The 26,386-nt window shown below is 44.8% G+C and overlaps 1 protein-coding gene across 7 annotated transcripts in view; it reads right to left on the bottom strand.

The window, feature by feature from the left end:
• The window catches only part of CYRIB (CYFIP related Rac1 interactor B), a 211,357-nt gene that overhangs the window by 110,329 nt on the left and 74,642 nt on the right, over positions 1-26,386 (bottom strand). For 6 of the 7 annotated variants that reach the window (XM_040354966.1, XM_040354969.1, XM_040354968.1 and 3 more), the window contains exon 2: positions 13,449-13,541. The exons of the other annotated variant lie outside the window; for it this stretch is intronic. The gene's annotated coding sequence lies outside the window, so the exon portion shown is untranslated. The remainder of the gene's footprint in view (positions 1-13,448; positions 13,542-26,386) is intronic. 7 annotated transcript variants of the gene reach the window in all.

The raw sequence follows: 26,386 nt of genomic DNA on the forward strand, positions 1-26,386 counted from the left end.
ACTGCCACTCGTCCCATTCCCCCCACCAAGGAGTAAGGCCCCGTTCACATTGGGGCGTTTTTCATGCGGTACAGCGCTAAAAATAGCGCTGCTATACCGCATGAAAAATCATGCCCTGTAGTCTTCAATGTGAAAGCCTGAAGGCTTTCACACTGAAGCGGTGCGCTAGCAGGAACGCTCCAAAAGTCCTGCTAGCCGCATCTTTACCGCGGTATAGGAGCGGTGTGTTCACCGCTCCTATACCGCGCCTTCCCATTGAAATCAACCCTTCCCATTGAATTAACCCTTTTTCGGCCGCTAGCGGGGGTTAAAACCTCACCGCTAGCGCCCGAATATCGCGGTAAACACGATGGAATAGCCGCGCTACAAATAGCGCGGCTATATCGTCACCGCGGCTCGACGCTGCAATGTGAAAGCAGCCTTAGAGAAGGAATAATGTAAGGGAGAGGAAAAGAGGTAGGGGAACAAAGAAAAGGGAAAATAAAGAATAAGATAAAGAACAAGAAATACGGCTAGAGAGAGGGGTGGGGGGGGGACAAGAAATTAGGATAGAGAGAGATAAAAGGGAAAGGAGAACAAAGAGAAAGAGTGGCACATCCTAAAATGTACCAGAATGGGTTTTAATATTGTACGAGTGGAAGGGACTCAGGGAGCGCTAAATGTCCATGGATTGGGGGCGCAAATTCCTTTTCTTACCTTGGGTGCTGACAACCCACGCTACGAAAATAATTTTACTGTTAGGAGTCCCCACAACTTGGAAAATTTTATCAAGCGGTCACGGCACTAGAAGGGTTGAGAACCACTGGTCTAGACAGTGCAGATTGGCTCTGCTGATCACATGCACCCTCCCAAAAAAATGTACTCTTTAGCAATACACACTAAACTGAGCATGTGCAGACTGTCCAGAAGGCTCTGTTTTATAAGTAGATGAATTGGGGAATGTGGGAGAAGGGGAGAATCAGAGAAGACAGGATCAAACAGCGAGTATAACAAAACATACTTTACTGCACATACAGACTGATTGTACTGTTGTGGGTTTAGTAACACTTTAAGTGGAAGGTCTGGTAACGTCTTTTTTAAACTTGGTAGAGCCTGGAGTTTCCCTTTAACCACTTAACGACCGCCGCATGTACATATACGTCCACAGAATGGCACGTACAGACAGCTTCCCCGTGCTTCACTGTGGCGGCTGCATCGATCGTGTCATGCCTTTTATAGGGATGACGTCAGACCTACAGCCACACCCCCCTACAGTTGTAAACACACACTAGGTGAAACATAACTCCTTCAGCGCCCCCTGTGGTTAACTCCCAAACTGCATTTGTCATTTTCACAATAAACAATGCAATTTAAATGCATTTTTTTACTGTGAAAATGACAATGGTCCCAAAAATGTGGCAAAATTGTCCGAAGAGTCCGCCATAATGTCGCAGTCACGAAAAAAAACCGCTGATCGCCGCCATTAGTAGCAAAAAAAAAAAAAAAATTATTAATAAAAATGCAATAAAACTATCCCCTATTTTGTAAACGCTATAAATTTTGCGCAAACCAACCGATAAACGCTTATTGCGATTTTTTTTACCAAAAATATGTAGAAGAATACGTATCGGCCTAAACTGAGGAAAAACATTTTTTATATATAGTTTTTGGGGATATTTATTATAGAAAAAAGAAAAAAATATTGAATTTTTTTCAAAACTGTCGCTCTATTTTTGTTTATAGCGCAAAAAATAAAAACCGCAGAGGTTATCAAATACCACTCAAAGAAAGCTCTATTTGTGGGAAAAAAGGACATCAATTTTGTTTGGGAGCCACGTCGCACGACCGCGCAATTGTCTGTTAAAGCGACGCAGTGCCGAAACGCAAAACCTGGCCTGGGCATTTAGCTGCATTTTGGTCCGGGGCTTAAGTGGTTAAATTCTGTCCTCTTTAGTTCTTGCCCGGGACAGTTTAATTGTTTTTCAGTCTAGCCGTGTTTAAACACGTTTGCTTTCCATTTTCAACACACGTCATTACAGACACTACTCCCAATTATGAAGATCGCCATGAACTCCCCCACAACGTGTCAGAGAGCACAGATCCCGCCAACAAAAACCTTCCCTTAGAATGTGCCTGTGTCTCGGGGCTACACTTACTTGTTTCTTTCATGACAACCAACAGGCATGTCTCTCTGCTACAGCCAACCTTTACAGCAGAGCTGTACCAGGATGATAATGTGTGCAGTCAGTAGTACATTGCCCTCTAGGTATTCGCATGCTGTGGCGTGTCTCTCCTGGATGCGCTCCCCACCTGTAAGCTCCTAATCTTTAGAAATGTGAAATTCTCTTTCAGCAACGTCTACCTTCTGCCTCCCGAACCATCCGCCTGAGCCTGCGTCCCCCCCCAGCTCTCATCACACACACACACCGAGCCTGCAGAGTTCACCGAGCTTCCTACCAGGGGAAATGACTCAACTTACAACCAAACAATTCTCAGACTGTTAATCCATTTGTAACACCAGAAGCATACTTGTGAAAGTAAAAGGGCGCTTGCATAGACGTGACACAAACAACAGCAAGGCTGTGCAGGGCCAAAGCAGCTCATCGAGGAAAACAATTAGGGCCCATTTACACTAAAGCGATCCTTTGCAGTGCGATAACGCAGGTTACAGCGTATGTTAATGCGACTTGTGTTGAGGCATTATTGGTGAATGGGTTGCCAACCTACCACAACAGGTAGAGAAAAAAAAAAAAAAAACGTGCAAAACCCTTTTTTATCCCAAATGTCTTCTTTTTTTTTTTAAAGTGTATTTTGTGCGTGTACTCGAGAGAGGAGCCGGACTGCAGGAGTTGGGAGTAGGCAGCCCTCCCCCAGAGGCAATCTGCCACCTTTCTCCATGCCCCGGGTGGCAATGGTGGGTGTGTGAGGGGTTCCTCCCACACAGCCCGCCCTACCTGCTCCGCTTTGAAGCCCAACGGGGCAGAGGGACTCCCTATAAGGGAGTGAGAGGATCTAGCCCGCTCAACCAGCCCCGTTAGTCCTTCGCCTCTCTTTTTAGAGACCGCGTGGTCAAAGTGCGTGCATGTTAACCCAATTTCGAGTGCGTGTAAGTGTGGTGGTTTTTGTGGGAGGGGGATGGGCGTACTAAGCGCAAGCTTACCTCGCATAGCACACCCACCGGGAGCTTGGCTGAGACCACCAAACTCAATTCACATGTAGCCGAGACCGGGATCCGAACCCCTAGCTGCAGAAGTGAATGGCTTGTCAGCGCAGTGCCAATCGCGTTGAGCCACCGCAGCTCCTCTTATCCCAAATGTCTTATGCCTTGTACACACGATCGGAATTTCCGATGGAAAAAGTCAGACGGACTTTTTCCATCGGATATTCCAATCGTGGGTAGCCCCATCTGAGTTTTTTCATCGGATATTCCTATGAATTCCGTCTGAGTTTAGATATAGAACATGTTCTATTTTACTCCGATGCAATTCCGTGATTTGGCCGGGCAAAAGCCTGACCGCACCAGCCAAGCAGACTCTGGCTGGAAAAAGTGCCCAGAGGCGATTCAGTTCGCATGAGTTGTGCTATACAAGTCATTCATTCATCGTGTGTGTGCGGCATTAGGCTGGATTCACACCTATGGCAGTTTTAGTGCTTTTTGCAGATTTGCACCACAGTCCATGTTACATGGTTTCCTATGGAACGCAATCTGTAGTGCAAGTCTGCAAAATGCAAAAAGAATCAAAAATGCATTAGGTGTGAATCCAGCCTCAAGGGCCAGATCAAACCACATGCAGTCCAGCGCGTTTTTGGTTTTTTTGCATCAAAAACGCATGGACTTCAATGGCATAGTTCACACCAGTGCACTCAGTTCCCGGTCCTGCCAGTGTCAGAATAGAACATGCTGTATTTTTCCTGCACTGGACTGTACTGGTACGTAATAAAAACGCATCAAATACGTACCAGAATGCACTAAAAACGCACCGAACACACAAAGGAGCACCCAACAGAAGAAAACACATTACCGTGGGTTTAAGAAAATAAAAATGGCATTTAGATGTTTTTTTCATTTAACCACTTCTATACCTGGACTATTCTGGCACTCCTCCTACATGTAAAAGTCAGATTATTTTTTTTGCTAGAAAATTACTCAGAACCCCCCAACATTATACAGAAATTGGTTGGTTTGCGAGCATAATTAGTTCCAGAAACATGCTTGTAATCCAAAGCACTTGTATATCAAAGCATTTTTTTTTACAGAGTATAAAAGAGAAGAGAGGCGCCTCTAAGTGTAGCAATAAGTTGCTAAATGTTGTACCTTTATTAAATGTAACCGTATTGCTACACTTAGAGGCTCCTCTCTTATATCAAGACATCGATTGTATATCAAGGCAAAATGTATTAAAACATTTTGCTTGTCTTGCAAAACGCTCTCAAACCAAGTTACTCTCAAACCAAGGTTTTACTTATATATATATATATATATATATATATATATATCTCTTAGCAGACACCCTAGGGAATAAAAAGGCGGTCATTGCAACTTTTTATTTCCCCAATATTTGTGCAACGATTTCTCAAACGCATTTTTAAAGTAAAGTTAGCCCAACCTGTTTGTATAATGTGAAAGATGATGTTACACCGAGTAAACAGATACCCAACATGTCACTCTTTAAAATTACGCACACTCGTGGAATGGCGCCACTTAAAAATCTCCATAGGCAACTTTTTTTTTTTTTTACAGGTTACCAGTTTAGAGTTACAGAGGAGGTCTAGTGCCAGAATTGTTGCACATGCTCTAACGCACGTGGCAATACCTCACATGTGGGCGGGACTTATGTGTGCATTCGCTTCTGAGTGCAAGCAAAGGGGGACAGGAGGCTTAAAATATATATATTTTATTTTTTACACTTTTTTTTACACTTTTATTCCTATTACAAGGAATGTAAAAACATCCCTTGTAATTGGAATTGTTTGTTACAGGTCCTCTTAATGGAGAAATGTGGAGTCAATAAGACCCCACATCTCTCCTCCAGGCTGGAAAGCATGAGATCGAAAAAAATTTAAAATAAATAAATAAATCACAATCCCATACTTACCAGTCACAATTGCGGCTTTGTTTTCAATCGCGGCCCGGACGTGACGTCATAACGTCTCGCCCAGGACTCCGAGGGTCAGAGATGACTGGTGACCATCTGGTCACCGAAAATCTCTATGTTGTCATCCGGACGCGCCCGATTCTTTCTCCGGGTCCCCGATGGCACAGTAGAGCCCGAAGAAGCATCGGATGGTGGCGGGAGGGGAGGGTGTCCCCTCCCTTCGCCTGTAAGAACGATCAATCGGTGGAACTGCCGCTATGATAATTCTTATGGTGCACAGAATCGCAAGGCTGGAAACAAGGATATCTGAATGAGGCCTGTAGCTGCCAATATCCCAGAGAGGGGCTTTAACAAGCTGCTTTGGTGTAGAGGTTAGGATTTTTATCAAAGGAAAGTTGAAAAGAAAGTCTAAAAAAGTAAAGAATAGGAACAGTCAGAGGGGCCACCTTCTAAGAGCCGGTTCACACTGGGGCGACTCAGCCGCCTGACAAGTCGCGTCCCATTCTATTCAATAGAACTGTTCTAATAGGAGCGACGCAAGTCGCTTCGACTTAGAAAAAGGTTCCTGTACGACTTTGGGGGCGACTTGCATTGACTTCTATACAGAAGTCATTTTGCAAGTCGCCTCTGAAGTAGTCTTCAGGACGCCTTGCCGAGTCGCCCCCGAAGTCGTGCCGCCCCAGTGTGAACCGGCTCTTAGCCTCTGTAGGAGTTAATTTCTATTTTGAGTCATCTGCGGTTTTATCTTCATCTAATTTGTGTGAGAAACATGCATAACATAATCCTCACAACAAACAGTCCTAATTAGCTCACAAATTACAGAAAAGGGAACTCAATCGAAAATGATAATAAAACATGTCGATAAACTTCTGCCCAAGATAGGACCGCTGCGCCATTTCTACCCATTGCCATGACATTGTCGGGCGAACATCCACTACTCCGTATTTACCCAACCACAAGTATGAAATCACTTCTGATACAAGCATTGCTCCATTTCTACTCGTCATATCAAAAACACAACCGCTGCACCACTTCTACCCATCAACATTTCTGAGATCATCAGAAACACAACCCTTTCTCTACTTCTCCCCATCACTATCCATGATATTTATTTATTACAGGTACTTCTATAGTGCAGGCAATTTACACAGTGCTTTACATTAGTCCCTGCCCTCGAGGAGCTTACAATCCAAGGACCCCCCCCAACTCCCATTCATACATACACATACAGGGGCCAATTCAGACAGGAGCCAATTAACCAACTAGTATGTCTAAATGCTCCCAATACAGAGTACTGATGCTCTGTGGTGCGATTTGCATCCATACATACACTGCAAAGAATTGCATGTCATTTGAACAGGATTGTGGTAAGATTTATGTCCAATTTGCATGTGGTTTCCTTTCTGCATGCGATTGACAGAAAATCAGACCACATTCCTGTTGGAATTGCATGCGATTCTTTGCAGCGAGACTTGCAACCATTTATTTTGTATGGACGCAAGTTGCACCGCAAAGTATCGGTTTTGGTATCGGGAGCATTTTTCACGAGTTTAAGTAAAATACTCTGTATCGGCACTAATACCAGTATCCGTGCCTCCCTAGATAATGCTGCAGTGCATCAATGCCATGTTGCGGCGCATTACCTCAATGCAACAGTGAGATTTTGGTTTCTAGCAGCTTATAAACACCTGCTGAGTATTTACTTTAGAAGACTGGCAGGTTGCCATACAATATGAGTGAAAGAGGAGCAGTGATTTCAATGCTTCTGTTGTGAAGATGAATTTCTCCACAATGCCTTTAGCTACATGAGGTGAACGCAGGCTTGTTTTACTATGTTCGTTTAGGCTTAAAGAGGTTGTAAAGGTAAAAAAGGTTATCCTAAATAGCTTCCTTTACCTCAGTGCAGTCTTCCTTCACTTACCTCATCCTTCCATTTTGCTTTTAAATGTCCTTATTTCTTCTGAATAATCCTCACTTCCTGTTCTTCTGTCTGTAACTCCACACAGTAATGTGACACTTTCTCCCTGGTGTGGAGAAAGCCTCTTGAGGGGGGCGAGCAGGAGGGTCAGGACGCTCTCTACTTTGCAGATAGAGAAAGAAGCTGTGTGTTAGTGGGCGTCCTGACACTCCTGCTCACCCCCTCAAGAGGCTTTCTCCACACCAGGGAGAAAGCCTTGCATTACTGTGTGGAGTTACAGACAGAAGAACAGGAAGTGAGGATTTCTCAGAAGAAATTCGGGACTCCAGCAGCGATCGGGTCCGCAGGTCCCACGGTCCCGGAGCTTCGGACCGTGTCGCGGGCGCGCCGTACCTGTACGTGGATGTGCCCAGCCGTGCCATTCTGCCGACGTAATTGTGCAGGAGGCGGTTCTTAAGTGGTTAATGTACACGGGACATTTTACAACCTCCCCTGAACGATACGTAAACGATGTTTAAAAACATCAGTTTTGCCGAATTTGCATTTAGGAGCGTGTTAAAAATGTTTTATATATTTTTTATTAAATCAAAAATGCATCTCCATTAAAAACGCCTGTAAACAAAATTTGGCTAAACGCGAGTTACCGTGTTTACAAGCCATTACAGGCGTTTGGCATTTCAAATGCCTCTGAACATCTGTCCTGAACGCATCCAAAAAATACTTCTAAACTCAACTGCCTAGAAACCACTATGAAAACAACTCGGTGTACATGTACTGAGAAGATAATGGAGGAGAGTTCAGGGGCAGCTGAAAAATATGCCCAAATGCTCCTAGACTTCCGTCTATCAGCAACAGTGTACACAAGGCCTTAAAATGTGTTCAGAACATGCAAATAATTTAAAGTGCATAGTCTGGGGCACAGGTTCACTTTAAAGCAGAGGTCCAGTCACTTTTTTTTTTTGTAAAAAAACATCCCCGTGATTGTCACAGTTTATCTAACTGAATCCGGCATATGCTGTACATGTAATCTTTGTTGTTATATCTACTCGCTGTAGCCTCTGAGAAGGCGAGCTCCCATCTTCATTGTGGGCATCTGAAGCCCTCTAGGAGTTTCTTCCGGGTACGGTGCTGCTGGCTACCCAGCATGCACCTCTCCATCTCACAATTGTGCACGGTGTACAAAGTGCGGTGCACTCGTTGTGTTGCAGGTTGCCATAGCAGTGGTGGAGAAAGTTCCTGCCCCGTTGTTATGACAACCAGTCAATCAAATGTAAAACCCAGAAGAAAGCATGCATACCACGCTGCTCCTGGGATTGATGACATGCATATTCCAGGAGCCAAATGGAAGGCAGGATATGGCGTACCTCACCACGGCGAGGGACAAAGGAAATTACGATTTATATTCGTCTTACAGGTATTGGCTATAAAAAAAATTAAATCCAAACATTCATTGTAAAGCCATCAGCAACACCGGTGGGCCAAAGATCAAAAAATAGGGTGGAACTCGGCTTTAACTTCATTTTATTCCCCTTTTTACATTCCCTGAGCTTTTAATTGCTTTTGCAGTTGCTGCCAGTGATTACGTTCGGTTGTCACTCAAACCTCCATGTGTAAAACAAATACAATCTCCTGCACTCAGGTGTGGTGCTTGAAATTTGGATGAACTCTAGTCAGATCCACTTCCTTTTTTCAGCGTTCACTACGCCTTGCTGCATTCCTCAGACGGATAGTCCAAAAACGCACCATTATTTATTACTGGTCATTATATAGTGCTGTCAATGTACGCAGCACTTTACAAATTTATATTATACATTCACATCAGTCCCTGCCATCAAGGAGCTTACAATCTAAGGTCCATAACTCACATTCATACATACTAGGGACAATTTGGACAGCAGCCAATTAACCTACCAGCATGTCTTTGGAGCGTGGTAGGATAATAAAAAGAAAAAACCAAATGCGCACTATTGTTTCTGGGCTGTGCTACGAAAACATACAACATACACATATTTGGTATCGCTGCGATCGTCAGGAGCGTTTATTTTGGGTTGTTCTTTGGTGGTAGGTTATGGTAGTAGCAAGAAATACAGAACATTTTTAAACAAAGTTTTTTTTTTTTCTATACATATATTGGTCGAGTTTTCCTTTGATAATATATAAAAAAATAAAATAAAAAAAAACAAACACAGGGGATACCCATTATCATTTATTTACCACTTAATGAAAGCCCAAATTACCCTGAAAAAAATTAAGTAGCTGTGATGAACGTTTGTTCGGTTTTACCAACACATGCTAAAGTTGGGCTTAGGCATTAAGATTTGTTTTACCCTTAGGCGCGAAGGGATTAAATTAAAAAGTCAAATACAAAACAATAAATAAATAAATAAATAAATAAATAAATAAATATATATATATATATATATATATATATATATTTATTATTATTATTATTTATTTTTTCCTTAAAAACTGTCAGTTTTGGTTTTGGTTAAGTGCATCCTGAATTTTTGGTTTCTGCACCAAAATTTCCCTTTTGGTGCACCTCTAATAAAAAAAAAAAAAAAAAAAAAAAAAGGACGTGCACATTACAATAATCCAAATACAGAACCTGCTAGGAATTGTTCTCACATCCTGGGGAAGATACTGCACAGAATGGGGACAATTCTATTAGGATATATCGCCATTCCTCAAGCTTCAGTGTTCAGTCATTCTGTGACCTGCTGCTGTCTATTAAATATGGATCTCATTATACGGGGCTCCACGTCACATTTCAGCTGGAACACACAGCCAGAGATAGTTGTGCGACAGAACAAAGCGCTTCATTCCTTTCCTCATGTGACCTCTTCCACCAAGACTAAATCTATTAGCGGACATAAAACACGAGCCTGACCCAATTAATCCAGCGGCACGTCATACACATCACTAGATCTATAATGCTCGCAGGAAATTATTCTATTTTCTGTCATCTGCAGTGGAGGAGACATCCGACTTTTCCATTTGAAGCACAAAGACAACAATTACAGAGGCCATTGCTTTGCAGGCTACACACGGCCAATCAAATCTGTGCAACAGTAACGTATCATATCATCCATGCCTCCTCAAAAAAGTGATTCCCTCAACCCACAAAACAAGAGATTGTCCAGCAGTCGGGCCCAAAGGACTGTTGGGGAGAAAGAGGATGACTTTACATAGTCAGGTTGAAAAAAAGACACCCGTCCATTTAGTTCAACCATAACTTTGAATGGGCCCTAAACCCCCTTGCGCTCGCGCCTCCTGGCCCATTAAGTGGTTTCAGATGCCAGGAGGCAGGGCAGGGTTTAAGATTATGTGACCACCGTGACTGGCTGTCACAGCAACCACATGATCGGAAAAGCTCCCAATCAAGTAGCAATCGGGAGGTATGCGTTAGCCATCAGTAACTGTGTCGGGAGAGCATGGGGCACGTGCTCTCCACACAGCTGTATGTACAATCTGGTGTGCAAAAAAAGGTTCCTGCATTATTTCTGTGCGACTCGCATTGACATCTGTTAAATGAAGTCGCACAGATATCAGTAAGCCACACGTGAAATTGCACGGATAGTCGGCCTTGAAGTAGCGTCACTTCAAATTTGCACTGGTGTAAACCAGGGGCTAATGTTTAACTGCTCTTTTGATAAATTTGCGTTTGTAGGTTTGATGCATTTTTTTTTTTTTTTTTTTTTTATTGCATCAAAGTTTTAACTATAATCAGTGTTTTTATTATATTTTCATTCAGTGGTATTTTCTTCATTCTTTCAAATGTCACTTATTCTACATACTGTATGCTGAAATCCAAGATAAATGACCAAATCATTTCCTGCCTTCCCTTTCACTACAACCACAAAAAATAATTGCTCACACATTTGCGGTAAATAGATGAATGGAATACTAGAATAATCAGATTGTCCTATTCTCAGACTAGAATGTATGGGAGGCCCACAATGTGCTCACACCATCACACAGGAACACCATTATTAGGAAACGTTGAGGGCAGCGTGTGCTCATGTATATCCGATCTCCAGGCAAACAGCTGAAATACACTTTTGTAAACTGTCTTTCCTAACAAAGGATTTGTAAGTCTGTTTTGCAACTCCTGTTCCTCTTTGCTCTGCAGTGCACTGGCCTGATAGGAAACAAGGCCTTTTGCCGAGCGGCTGCCCTGCTGCATAGTAATGACAAGGGGGTCTCGCCTGCTCGGCACGGGTTTCCTTAACGAATATGCAAAGCATTCTCTGGCTGGACAAGGTGGAGATCACAATGTCCCCTCCCTGCCTTTCCACCTTGTCCAATCAAGATAATGCCTTCATTCCTTGAGAAAAAAGCAAGGCATTCTGTGAACGTCACTCGTGCCTAGTGAGCAACTCCCTGCAGATGGAGAAGGACGCCGCTCTCCCTGACCAGCTAGTGCCACACAGAAAGATGGAGCGGCCTCAGCCTATGTGCCTCCACTAAGTAACCATGCCCTGATGCGTTACGCCCCACCCACTGGGGCTTAGTCCTAGAGTCATAACTAAGCCCCAGAGGCGGGCAAAATGCGTCAGCCGTGTGGTTTCTTGACAGAGACATGCAAGGCTGAGGCCGCTCCATATTTCTGTGGTCGGGTAGAACGGCGTCCTTTATTTATCACTTTTGGATAAGCACGTCTGCACCCCATTTATGGAGACAGAGTCCCTGGCTTTGAGCGGCGCTCCAAGTTTGCATTGAGAGCGACTCCCTGTGTTCACTATGAAGCAGGGCAACTATTCAGCATTGGACCCGAAGAACAGCACCAATCACTAGGGTTGTCCCAATACTAGTATCAGCAGCGATACCGAGCATTTGCCCGAGTCATTGTACTCGGGAAAATGCTCCGATGCTTCACCGGAGCATGGGGGAGTTACAAGCACTGATCACCGCTGTATAGATTAAGCCGTTTCTCCCCCTGCGGCTTTTAGTTGCTTTAGTGAAATCTATACAGCGGTGAGCAGTGCTTGTAACTCCCCCCACGCACCGATCACAGTTAACTGTCCCTGTATCCTCCTCCAGTCCCCCTCGGTTCTCCGTGTCACCCCCGCTGTTCTGCTGTACCCCTCCATGTCCTCATCCTTCCTTTTCCAAATGAACAGAGTCAGCGATCACTGACTCTGTCCATTCATATAACTGAAACACTGTGAATGAACGAATGAATGAGTGACTTGTATAGCGCTACACATGCAAACTGAACCGCTTTTGCAGCCAGTTTCTGCTTGGCTGGTGTGGTCATTTACCCCGTAGGATCTTGATACGCTTGGGACACGCAGTCGTACACAGATATATACTGGGCCAATTTGTACAAGATCCAATTTACCTACCAGCATGTCTTTGGAGTGTGGGAGGAAACCGGAGTACCCGGAAGAAACCCACGCAGACACAGGGAAAACATGCAAACTCCAGGCAGATGGCGTCGTGGTCGGGATTTGAACTAGCGACCCTTTTGCTGCTAGGTGAAAGTGCCAACCACTATACCACTGTGCTGCCCCTGTAACCTGTGATTACAATGTCTCAGTTTATGAATGGAGAGGAGCTGCGGTCTCCTTTCCATTCATTTTCAGTGCAGCTGAGGCTACAGAGAAAGTGACTGGGGAATCTCTATTCTCAGTCTCTTTCTCTGTCCCAAGGGGGGAGATATCAGGGGTCCGTTAAAGCAAAGCTCCGACCTAAAGTGGAACTCACGCTGATCGAAACCCTCCCCCCCTCCGGTGTCACATTTGACACCTTTCAGGGGGGAGGGGGGTGCAGATACCTGTCTGAAGACAGGTATTTGCACCCACTTCCGGCCACACAGTTTCGGGCTTTCTGCGGGCAGAACGTCACTCCCCGTTGTACTCTGGGAACACTCGGCTCCCAGAGCACAGCGGGAGCCAAACAGCGGCGCAGTGCAACTCGCGCATGCGCCGTAGGGAACCGGGTAGTGAAGCCGGAGCGCTTCACTTCCTGGTTCCCTCACTGAGCTTTGTAAAAAACAAAAGAATAAATTGCAAAAAAAAACAAAAACAAAATTGCAAAAAAATAAAATAAAAAAAACTAAATACTGACACGTGCCACTATCGCATGACATTAAAAAAAGCATCGGTAATCGGTATCATCGAGTACTTGAAAAAAGAGATCAGTACTCGCTACAAGTAAGTGGTATCAGGACAACCCTACCAATCACTGTAATAGCAGCAAATACTTCAGCGATTCTTCACTTCCTTCCGCAGTCGCACTGGTATAGAGAATGCATACCTACATTGGTTCAAGCTAAACCAACCTAACTAGACAATACAAGCCATACCTGGAGTTCAGCTTTAAGGCAGAAGCAGTTAATGGGAATATAAAAAAAGTAAAAAAAAAAAAAGCACATCATTTAAAACATCTTTTAAAAATGTTTACTACAATGGAATCGATACGACAATTACGGCCATGCACAGAGTACAAACCTGATCAAACGCTAATGATTTTCAGCAGTTTCTGGGGCAGCTGTATTGTATTTGGCTTCTATTTTAGTGCACAGAACACATCATGTCCAGGAGCTGAAAATACAGATTAGATTTTCACTGTTTATGTCTACTCTGCATGATCCTAATGTGTAAATTATAGCAGTTTTCTAGATTCTTTGGCAGAAGACGTTAAAGCACAACCCAATCAAATGTGAACATTCTTTATGTAACATAACCCAGAGCTGCCTGCATAGTGTCATCCTTCATCTGACTAACACGCTACATCCCAATAATTGCCGATATTCTTATTTACCAAAACAGCTCCAAATGAAAACGTGAGATTCTTGGTTCCAAACGAGCCATTATCAAGGCTGACTTAAGTAGATATAAATCCAATCATTAAATTCGTTCAAGCTCAACATGGTAAATAAAACAAGTTCCTGAAGCGCTAGAAACATGTTAAATGCTTACCTTGTTAAAAGAAAAGAAGTTCAGGATTTATTCCCCCCCCCCCCCCCCCCCCCAAGAATTATACTTACCTAGGTGGATGCCGCATCTGTCCCCTGCCAGTGTCCTGTCGAGAAATTCCCGGGTGTAACTGCGCATGCGCAGTACGGAGCCGCAGAACAACTGAGTTTACGATCAGCTGTTGTCTCGCATGGCCGAGGCACGTTCATGTAGGTGAGGGGCGGATATTTACATGAAGGGGGCAGATTTCTCAATGATGGACAGTGCTGGGGGGGCGGAATCTCTATCGATGGCCAAACAAATCTGCAAAATAAATCTATATCTGCTATTCTTTCTGGACGCTTGCAGGGCGTGTTTAGTCAATTGAAGGGCGTTTTTTTCTATAGTAAAGATTTATTTTGCAGATTTGTTTGGCCATCAATAAAAATTCCGCCCCTAGCACTGCCCATCGTTGAAAAATCATGTAAATATCTGCCCCTCACCTACATGAACGTGCCTCGGGAGCGCGAGACAGCAGCTCCTGAGCCCCACTCTATACGTCCATAAGACACACAGAGCAGCGGCTCGGCCCTGCCCCCCCATCTCTTCATTGGCTCTCAGCCAAAGAAAAGTAGGAGTCCCACGACAGTCAACACTCTTGTGCACATCTCTGGATCGAGAGGGGGCTCAGGTGAGCTGTGGGGGGAGGAGAAGTACACAAAAGTTTTTTTCATTTTCATGCATAGAAACCTTTCAGCCTTTACAACGACTTTAATCCTCATGCCGCTGCTAGCACTGGTAAAAAAAGAGGAAGGTATATCATATTTACATTTCCTCAGTTACTTCCTGGTTTCCAGGCCTAGACAAATTATATCATACATCACAGGAGTCTTCAAGGGGGGAGGAGGGGTTTTCTCAGCCAAGCACACCCTCCTGCATGCCTGAGCTAAGGGCAGATGCATTCCAGGAAGTAAATGCTACATAAATCATCTGCCCTTACTCAAGATGGATGTTTCTAGAAACTTTGGGGGGGGGGGGGGGGCTGTTTTTTAAAGTAATTTCTCAACAAAATAAAACATGGAGACATGGATGGGGAAGTTTGCTTTGAATATTACAAATAAATTAAATAGCATTCTAGACTTGTGGTGCTCGGATGCAGTGTAGTTCCGCTTTAAAAAATAGAACAGGTGGGGTAAACTCTTCTAATTAAATCTCTTCAGACCCTTAGGGTTGTTTCACATGGGGGCTCTGCTTTGCTCAGCGGGTATCGCTCCGACGATCCCCGCTGAGCCGCCAGAGGACAGGTCTGTCTCTGCACACTGTGCAGGGACCGACCTGTCAGAGCGTCGCTCTCCCCAATGGGGGAATCGGATGACGATGGACCGTATAGAGTCCGTTGTCACCCGATTCGCCAGATGGATGGAAAATAGGGTTTTCCTACGTCACACTTTGGCGGAGCGTGTCGGATGTCAGCGGGCATGTCACCGCTGACAACTGTGGCTCCATAGAGGAGCACGGACTGCCCGTTCAGGTCTGCCTAAAAAACTGGCAGGCGGAGAATGGTCCGCCCGTGTGAAAGAGCCCTCATGCAGATCAAATTCAATGACGCGGGCGTCCGAGACAAGTCATACACTCAGTGTCTATGGACGCCTAGTGCATGCCCGCATAGCGGGGAGTTGCCACTTGAGACGCCGAGGGACCCTAGAAGAGAATGTTCGGGGCCGCTCTGTGCAAAACGAGCTGCACAGTGGAGGCAAATAAAATATGTTTGTTATTTAAAAAAAAAAAAAAAAAAAAAAAAAAAAGAAGAAGAAGGATCCTTTAGGCCCCTTTCACGCGGGGCGGACCAGTAATGATGTGCCTCCGTATGCTCAGCAGGGATCGCTCCGTTGATCCCGGCAGATGACAGGGCAGTCCCCGCACACTGTGCAGGGACCGCCCTGTCTTTTCTCCACTCTCCTCTATGGGGGATCGGATGAACACGGACCGTATGTCCGTGTTCAGCCGATCCACTCTTCAGACGGAAGGAAAAATAGGGTTTTCCTCCGTCTGCAGAATCGGATCATTGCGGAGGCGGACGAGATCGGGCGTCAGCGGATGTTCATCTGCTGACACCCGCAATCTCATAGGGACCAATGTATGTCCCTTATTCATCTGCAAACGGATGGATGAAAAAGCGGACATACGGTCCGCAGGTGAGAAAGGGGCCTTAGTGTCCCTTTAAAGCAGAACTGCAACCAAACAAAACACATATTTCAGATATAAAAATAACTGCATTAATTTCCAAAATATTTGTAATTCTGCTCAGCTAGTCTTGCAATTAATAAGCCTCTGGCACACTGCACCGTCAGATTTTTTTAAACCAATATTCCACATTTAGATAAGCAGCTTCCTGCGTCACCTCTCTGCCAAGTGGTCAAAGGAAGAGCATCTTGACTGTACTTCGGTTGCCCCAGCATGGTCCTCTAGCTGTAAGGTGGTATGCACATGGACAGTGAAGTACTGAAAATAGGCAGGGCGTAAAAAAAAAAAATTCCCATGCCCAGGGAGCCACATACAGCCTGCCATACAAGTGAATAGCTGTACATGCCCATACATCTGCAGACGACGATGCTTCATTGCATTAGGGTTTACCCACGAATGCACATAAAACGTATTTCCTGAACGCGGTAGTTTCATTATATGTGCATGAGGGGGTGAACGACGATGCACGGAAGAGTACAGCCATTCATTTATATGGCAGGCTGTGTGCAGCACACAAGATGCATTTCACGCCCAGCATATTTTCAGCCTCTCACTGTCCGTCGTGTGCATGAGGCCTAATGGGCCATACACACGATCTGACAATTGGACAATTCGCTTAATAATCGCAAGTAGGAAAAAAAAAAAAATCGTAAGTGATGTCACGTGTTTTCGGACGACAACTGTACTGACTAAATGAAATTCGTACAATCTGGTATCATACGAGGAAAATTTTCGAGCTTGTCCGATCGAATATCGGATGAATTGTCGTGATCGGCTCTCGAAAGCTCTGTACTAAAGATCCGATTATTGTACGATCGCATCGAAGGCGGTATTTTTCATCCGATTCTTCTAATTGTTAGTAAGGGCATAAGGCTACCAAACCAGCTGCAGAGAAGACCTGTGCCTGCTTTCACACTGGTAAAAATAGTTCAATCTTGGTTTGAGTTCATATACACGGTTTCCTATTTCAAGCCCTGATGAAGTTGACGATTCTGGATCCCTGAAAAGCATCGGCTTCCTCTGACTCTAGAATGGAATAACATTTTATCTAGACAAGAAATCTGTGGTGTGGCACCTCAGTCTTTGCTGCCTAAGGCACTTTTAACACAGGCTTCAGCTTGTAGAAGAGTTGTATGTATATCAGCGTTAGGCGGTCCTTAAAGCGGGAGTTCACCCATAAAACAATTTTTTCAAAGAATCCCCTTAGATTCCTGCTCGTTTTGTCTAGGGGAATCGGCTAGTTGTTTTAAAATATGATCCGTACTTACCGTTTTCGAGATGCATCTTCTTCCGTCGCTTCCGGGTATGGGTCTTCGGGAGCGGGCGTTCCTTCTTGATTGACAGTCTTCCAAGAGGCTTCCGACGGTCGCATCCATCGCGACACTAGTAGCCGAAAGAAGCCGAACGTCGGTGCGGCTCTATACTGCGCCTGCGCACCGACGTTCGGCTTCTTTCGGAAAATCGTGACGCGATGGATGCGACCGTCGGAAGCCTCTCGGAAGACTGTCAATCAAACTAGGAACGCCCAGTCCCGCAGCCCATACCCGGAAGCGACGGAGAGGATGCATCTTGTAAACGGTAAGTACGGATCATATTTTAGAACAAATAGCCGATTCCCCTAGACAAAACGAGCATTCGGGAAAAAGTATTATGTATGGGTGAACCCCCGCTTTAAAGGGTCACTAAAGGAAAAAAATTTTTTAGCTGAAATGACTGTTTACAGGGCATAGAGACATAATAGTTAACTGATTCCTTTTAAAAATGATTAAAAATAGATAAAAAAACAATCATATAATGTGCCTGCAGTGTAGTTTCGTTTTTGCTGTTGTTTGCTGGTTCTCTGATGTACAGAGAGCCACTAGAGGGCAGTCAGCCAATAGAGAGCAGTGATACTTTGTCTAAAACTCCTCAGCACCAATCCAGTTTCGTTTTACACACAGCTCCTTGATTAGTGACCACCGTGAGAAATCTCCCAGTACTGTGGTTATCAGGAAACAGGCAACCAGGAAGTGTCCAAAACAGAGAGGATTTACAGCAACATGAAAGCAAAAACGAACAATGAGGACATGAAACCAGGACTGCAGCAAGGTAAAGGAAGCTATTTAGCTGAAAAAAAAATTCCTTTAGTGACCCTTTAAGTGGTTAAGCTAGTGCGGTGTTGGTTCACTTACCTTTTCCTTCCATTTCCCTTTTCTTTGTCTGAATTTTTCACTTCCTGTTCCTCCTCAGTAAGCCGTTCTGGCTGACTAACCCCCATGGATGATGGTGGAAAGCTTACTGAGGAGAAACAGGAAGTGAGAAATTCAAAGAAAAAAAACCATTTAGAAGGGAAATGGAAGGAAAAGGTAAGTGAACCAACAATGCACTAGCTTAAAGGAACCTATTAAGAAAATAAACCTTTACAACCCCTTTAATTCATAAGAAGGGAGTCATAAATGTACAAACCTCAAGGACCTGGCGACCAGGGCACCGTAGAAAATAAACAGTTTGAATCTAAAGTTTTCTGTGTTTGTAAATGGAAATGCATCTCCTGTTTGAGACTTAAAAAAAAATAAATAAAAAAAAAATATGTATTTGTGACATAACGGGCACAATCAACTTGTGATAGTTATCGAATATTTAAATGCCACACTTCCCCTCTACTCAGATAAAATAGGACGCAGCCACTTCTGTACTGATAATCTAGTCCCTAGCGATGTTGGATGAACAAGTTTAGAATTGTATTCATGGTTTCCATTTTTAACCGTCCATATAGATTATACCTTATCCTCAATCAGTCTTGCTCTTGAGGAGATGACAGAAGGGTTCATGCAAACATTGTTGACTAAGCACTGGTGACAAAAGACAAACGGCAGAACAAATTACACAACAAGCCAACCTGTGTACTGCTAATTATATCCAGGAAAGAGTAACAAAATGTCAGAAGGCTTAAAGAAACACTGTCTGGTATTAAAGGGTTTAACTATGGATTGGCAACCTGTCAATTGTGAGCATGAGAGGTAGATCAGGAACCACCTGCCGACCACCAGCTTCTGACAACACCCAGCCCACGCTGCAGTGCACAGACCTGCACGTCTTTTCCCAAGTGTGCCAACGTATTCCAGGTTTGGGCAGACCCCACACCCTGCTGGCTTGCAAGGGCGGAGTCTGAATCCTGCACTCCTCCTTACTCACTGCTGACCTCTGAACTCTGCATTACTTTTTACTGACCCTTGCACTTTGCGTTACATGCTACTGACTCCCACACTCTATGATACATACTACTGATCCCTTAATCCCACACACTATTCATTTTACTGATCACTTACTCCTGACCCCTGCACTCTATGATACATACTACCCATCACTTACTCCTGACCCCTGCATGCCTTGTTACTCACTGCTGAACTCTGCATTACTTTCTACTGACCCTTGAACTTTGCGTTATATGCTACTGACCCTGCACTCTATGTTACATACTACCAATCACGTACTCCTGGCCCCTGCACTGTAGGATACATACTACTGATCCCTTACTCCTGACTCCCACACTCTATTCATACTACTGGTCACTTACTCCTGACCCCTACATCCTACCGATCACTTACTTCTGACTCTCTCACACACACACAATGATACATACTACTGAGCCCTTACTCCTGACTCCCACACACTATAATATATACTACTGACCTGACCCATGCACTGTAAAATACATACTACTGATGCCTTACTCCTGACCCCTGCACTGTAGGATACATACTACTGATCCCTTACTCCTGACCCCTGCACTCTGCGTCATTATTAAACTCTGAATTCTGCATTGCTTACTACTGACCCCTCAACTCTTCAAACCCAACTTAAAGTGATTGTAGAATGCATTAAAGTGAAAACCGTTAAAGACTTTAGAACCACTTTAAGGCCTCATTCACACAGACGGAGTCCGCCTGCTCCCGTCAGCTCATCGGGAGATCAGTCCGCAGATCTCCGCTGAGCCAACGGATGACAAGCTCCTCTCTGCTCACTGAGCGGGGAGGGGCTTGTCGGGCACCGCTGTCTCCTAAGGAGCGATCTGATGAAAACGGACAGCATGTCCCTTTTCATCAGATCTTACCCGATCCGCATGGACGGATGGGGACGTGGCCACCATACATCTGTTTTTATCGGATGTCAGCGGACATGTCTCCGCTGACATCCGACGCTCCATAGCGATGCATGGAGCGGCCGTTCAGGTCCGTGACAGACGGACCCGAACGGCCCGTAGTGTGAATGAGGCATTGCTGATGATCTTTTTTATGTGGTTCAGGTAGATCTCCACCTTTCTAGGGTTGTCTACTCCTTAACAGCATGCAGAAGACAGCATATACTCCCCTCTCCTCTATTGAGAGGTCTGCATTTTCCACCGCACACAGGTTCCTGCTGCCGAGTCCTGCAGTGACGCATGGGCTTGAAGGAAGAACCCAGAACACCATGGAGGGCACAGACATCTGTCACTCACAGAAGTGTCAAATGCCCAAGAGGCTCTGCAAAGTTGCAGCACTGCAACAGGCTGCTAAAGAGGAGAGTATGGGCCGTCTTCTATGCAGGGACCTGCTGACTGTAACCCCTTAAGACACCTTCGCTCTCAACCCAAGCTCTAAATCAGGGGTCTCCAAACTATGGCCCTCAGGTTGTTCAGGAACTACAATTCCCATCATGCTTAGTCATGTCTGTGAATGTCAGAGTTTTACAATGCCTCATGGGACGTGTAGTTCCACAATAGCTGAAGGGCCGTAGTTTGGAGATCCCTGCTCTAAATCATAGGTGCTCAACCTTTGGCCCTACAGCTGTTGCGGAACTACAATTCCCATCATGCCCCTGCCTTTGGGAGTCATGCTGGTAACTGTCAGCCCTGCAATGCCTCATGAGACTTTTAGTTCCGCAGCAGTTGAAGGGCCACATGTTGAGCACCCAAGCACTAAATATTCCTTTGCAGCCAGAATTCTTAATCTTCCTTCCAAAGCGGGCTCAATTTTTGGGTTAGTCTTCAGTGGACTTGGGTAAAGGTGGTGACCATCCAACCACCGCTTTGCCCAAACTGTCCTGAATGGTCAAGGCCTGGCTATGGCGTCTGGATTAGAAAACTAATTGACGTAAAATTCATATCTCTTTGGCAAATAAGTCATTTCATAAGGATTTTTGCTGTTCTACACTTATTTGTGAATTTCAGTGCAGTCTAAGAACAGAATGTCGTAAAAAACAAACACTTCTCTTCCCCTCCTCCCATTTCACATCTGTCATTACAATTTCACACTATGAAGATATGTAAAATATTGTGTGATATTTGGCAAGAGAGGAAATTGCACACAATGATTTGTGCCTGTGAACTCCCAAGAAAATAAAAGTGAAGTTCCTCTTTTACTACTATCATGTCAATTTATCTCCCAGCACTGCACATAAACCTCTTTTATTCACATAGAGTGGGACATAAACAGGAATTTTAAGGGCCTGTCAGTCCAGCCCGGCACCAAGCTTGTATTTTCCACAAGTCAGGGAGGATGTGCTTGCACTGACAATGATAGAGCAGACTCAAAGTACAGCACCAGATGAAACTATAAAAGTTTATTTGCTACCTGGTTTCCAGTATTGGGCCAGCCATGACTGGGCTCTGTTGACACATGTGCCAATCAGATTTTTTAATTAATTTTTTTAACCGCATCCGATTCGCATAACATGTGAACCAGCAGGCTTCTCAAGGGAGCCGGTTCACACATGTGCGGGACACGCCCACGGTGCGGTTTTGAAGAGTCCTGTGCATTTTTCAGTTTGCTTCCGGTGCGACTTCACGTAAAAATTTGCACCAGAATCACACCAGACTCCTAAACCGCATGTAAGCTCTAACGAGCAGGGCACTCCAAATTCCTCCTGTATTGTAACTGTACTGTCTGCCCTCATGTTGTAAAGAGCTGTGCAAACTGTTGGCACTATATAAATCCTGTATAATAATATGAACAAAGCCTTATAGTGGTTGTAAACCCTTACAGACCACGTCAACCTACAGGTAAGCTTAAATTAAAGCGGTGGTTCACCCTCCATAGCAACATTTTAGCATAAAATTAGGCATAGTAGCGCCAGCTACAGTATGCCTGTCTTGATTTTTTTAGCGCGGTACTCACAGTGCAATCGTACATTGAAGATTCCGACTTCCCGCGGGGAATGGGAGTTCCTATCCAGACGGAGGATGATTGACGGCCGGCTCTGGCACGTCACGCTCCCCGAAGACAGCCGGAGTAGGTCTCGGCTCTTCACGGCGCTATACAGCGCCTGCGCACAGACTATGCGCAGGCGCCGTGAAGAGCCAAGCCTATTTCGGCTATTTCTGGAGAAGCGTGACGCGCCAGAGCCGGCCGTCAATCATCCTCCGTCTGGATAGGAACACCCATTCCCCGCGGGGAGTCGGTATCTTCAATGTACGATTGCACTGTGAGTACCGCGCTAAAAAAATCAAGACAGGCATACTGTAGCTCGCGCTACTATGCCTAATTTTATGCTAGAAGAAAAAAATATTATTTTTTTTTTGTTTATAGGGTGAACCCCCGCTTTAAGGCTTACCTGTAGGTACAACAAATATCTCCTAAACCTACACGGTTTAGGAGATATTTGCAGAAAAGATAGGCACTGATGTGTAGCTCATTATAAATTACTTAAAGCGGAGCTCTTGTGGGAAAAAAAAAAACAATATTAAAAGCCAGCAGCTACAAATACTGCAGCTGCTGACTTTTAATAAATGGACACGTACCTGTCCTGGAGTCCAGCGATGTCGGCAGCAGAAGACGAGCAAACGACTCTCGGCTGCCCCCACCGCCATCATCGGTGATGGAATCAGGAAGTGAGGCGTTGCGGCTTCACTGCCCAGTTCCCTACTGCACATGTGCGAGTTGCACTGCGCCGTCCTCACTATTCCGTGCTGTGTTCTGGGAGCCGCTTGTTTCCCAGAACACTCAGGGGGGGGGGGGGGGGCTGACTGACGTACTGTCTGCAGGTCCCTGCATAGTCTATGCCCGGAAGTGGGTGCAACTGGTAATTGCACCCCCCTCCCCCTAAAAGGTGCAAAATGTTGCACCGGAGGGGGGGGGATCCGATGAGTGGAAGTTCCACTTTAACTGAGATCAAAACCGCTCCGGCGGCTGCGATTGGCTGGAGCCGCGAGGTCACTCCCATGCACATGTGCCGATGACATGAGCACATACAAAAACAGGGGATATCTCCTAAACCGTGCAGGACATGATCGACGATCTTCTAAAACACTTATAAACAAAACAAAAATTTGTAAGGTGCAAAAAAAAAAAAAAAAAAAAATTTAAACTCTGCACTAAAAATGCCAGTAAATCGATATGCTCATGTGTGAATGGCGTCTTAGATTTACCAAAACCATATAATACAAGGTCAAACCTAACCACTTTCAAATTATATGCAATCAGGCATGCCCTTGCACTACATAGTTAAAAAGGTAAATTTAAAGGAATTTGAACAAGAAAATTGTATAATGTATGGCCAGAAGTTGCTCTATTTCTTCTCTGTTCTGTTCACTTCCTGCTTGTCTGATTTTACTGACCACCGTGATGGGAGGCTTTACTGCGGTGGTCAGTGACGTGCTCACCCCCTCCTGGGAACTACATCTGTGCGACTGGACGCTCTCTACGTGTTAGAGACTTCAAGGAGGTGTGAATTACTGGGCGTGCCGCAATGCATACTGGGAAATGTAGTTCTTACATGAACAAACGATGCAAACCAGGAAGTGAATGAGAGAACAGAAACTAGAATGCCGGAGGTGATATAGATGAAGGAATTTAATCGGTATTTACCGTATTTATCGGCGTATACCGCGCACTTTTTTGCCCTGAAAATCACGATGGACGCCGCGCAAGACACCAAAACTAAGTACAAAAAAAACTTTTTTTCCACAGGATTCAGGGCAACTTTAGGGGTGCGCGCTATACACCGATAAATACGGTACTTGTTTTTTAACAGAATCATTACACTATTCTGTCTGTTTACCTTGCAGACATTAATTTTAGGCAAAAAAAAAGTCTTCCTTTACAACTCCTTTAATGCATGCTTTGCATTAAGATTAAAAAATAACAAAAAAAACGAATTACCTACCTAGGCCCCTTCTCTCTCTAGCGATGTCCACGATCCCCTCAGCCATCCAGGACACCCCTGACTTGGCTTGGGTGCACCCATAGCAAGCTGCTGGCTGAGGGGAACTTAAAGGTGGGAGGGGCTAGGAGCAGAAAATGGGGACCCAAGAAGAGGAGGCTCGGGGCTGCTCTGTGTAAAATCAGCTGCATAGAGGAGGCAAGTATAACATGTTTGCTATTTAAAGGGCAAGTTCACCTTTACAGAAAAATCTGTAAGTTGAAATTACACAGGTCCCCCTCCTCCCCCCTGTCCTGCTGACCTGGACCGGGAAAACCCACATCCAATTTGCATCCTTTTTGAACCTTCTGGCAGGAATATAAAAACATTTTGTGTGATGTTGAATTTCTGCATTTAGCTTCCAGAAATCAGAGGCCCCAAATCTTCCAAATTCATACCCTGTCCATAGTAGTGATGATCTGCCTCATTCAGCAGGGTCCTTCAATCCTCTCTAAGGCTGCATTCACACCTGAGCGTCGGTCGCTCGGTCGTTTTTTTGGGCGTTTTTTTCTGGCGTTTTGTCGCGCGTATTTGCGCGTTTGCATACAGCGTCGTGCAACGTTTTTGTACTTCAGAGTTTTTTTATTTTAGCCAATAGGAAAAATGATCATCTTTTCATCACTTGTTGCTATGTTGGTAGATGTTTTTAATCTTCTGCATGGGCGACAAGTTCTATTTATTAAAGCGACGAAACGCCCGTAGCAAACGCCCGTCGTCGCTCAATTCGCGCGTTTCCCATTACTTTTTATGGGAAAAAAAACGCTCAAATACGCCCAAACCGCACAATACGCGCGACAAAAAAAGGTCCGGGACTTGTTTGGGCGTTCAGGTGTGAACAGTCACCATAGGGAATAATGTTAATTCTCCCCTCTGTCGTTTGTGAGCAGTGCGCTTCAGGCGTAAAAACGCCTAGGTGTGAATGGGGCCTAAGGCAGAAGCTTATGGTAAACTCCTATGAGGAATGTCCTACGTCATTACTATACTGTTACACGTGCAATAAATCACCAAAGCACAGCACACAATATCAACACTGGTTAGTGGTGCAATAAATTCCTTTACATTGGGAAATGAGAACTTCAAGAAACAGACCCAATAAATGTTTTCAACAATAAATACACTTTAAATAAAAATGCAGAAAGCCACAAACCGTGTGTGTGTGTGTGTGTGTGTGTATATATATATATATATATATATGTGTATATAGATTAGTATTGGGGGTGTTTAACTCTTGTGGTAGATGCATTTGCGTGCAGTGAGTCGACACCAAACAGGCATATAACGTTAAGGGCCTGGTAGCCCACGTTTAAGTCCACACAGGAATCCCACGCAGGGGTTTAAACGATGATCAGAGACAACTGAAAATACCAGCCCACCTGGATACTCTTTAATGACACTGCTGCCACAGGTACTGGTCCCTCAAACCAGCAGCTTCTCCAGACCCATGGTCCTGGATGCACACGGCTCCAAAGCTCTTCAACGCACACAGCGTCTGTCCGCACACAGCGTCGTCTGTCAAAACACAGACACCGGCAGCACACACTCCACCTTCCTCTCACCAGTTTCTCATTATATTGGTTGTGTGCACCTGGGCACACAACCTGCTGGCTATTCATAATACCTGGACACAGGGTTGGAGATCCCACCCAAGTCTCTGCAGGATCTCCAAACTACACAGCCCCATTCGAACTTAGCTTTGAAACAGAGAAAACTGTTTTGGAAGCTTTCTCCGGGTTTTGCTATGCTGTGTAGTTCTGCCCACTGTCCACTGACTCAGTATCAGTAGATAAGCCGACCGAACTCAGAATCTACGCCGCCGTATGTTTAAGCGTATGCTCAAACAGAGATACGCTTAAACATATCTCAGATAGGCCGGCTTGTGCTGTCCTATGTTAGATTGCAATTTTTCGGATGGGCGCTAGGTGGCGCTTCCATTGCGGCCGGCGTAGATGTAAATGAGCCTTTACGCCGATTCACGAACGTACGCCCGGCCGCCGCAGACTAATTACGTTGTTTCCGTAAGGCCTTAGGCGGCCTAAAGTTATTCCACCTATGAGGTTTAATAACAATGTTAAAGTATGGCCGCCGTTCCC

This window comes from Rana temporaria, chromosome 5, assembly GCF_905171775.1.
Source record: "Rana temporaria chromosome 5, aRanTem1.1, whole genome shotgun sequence".
NCBI lineage: Eukaryota > Metazoa > Chordata > Amphibia > Anura > Ranidae > Rana > Rana temporaria.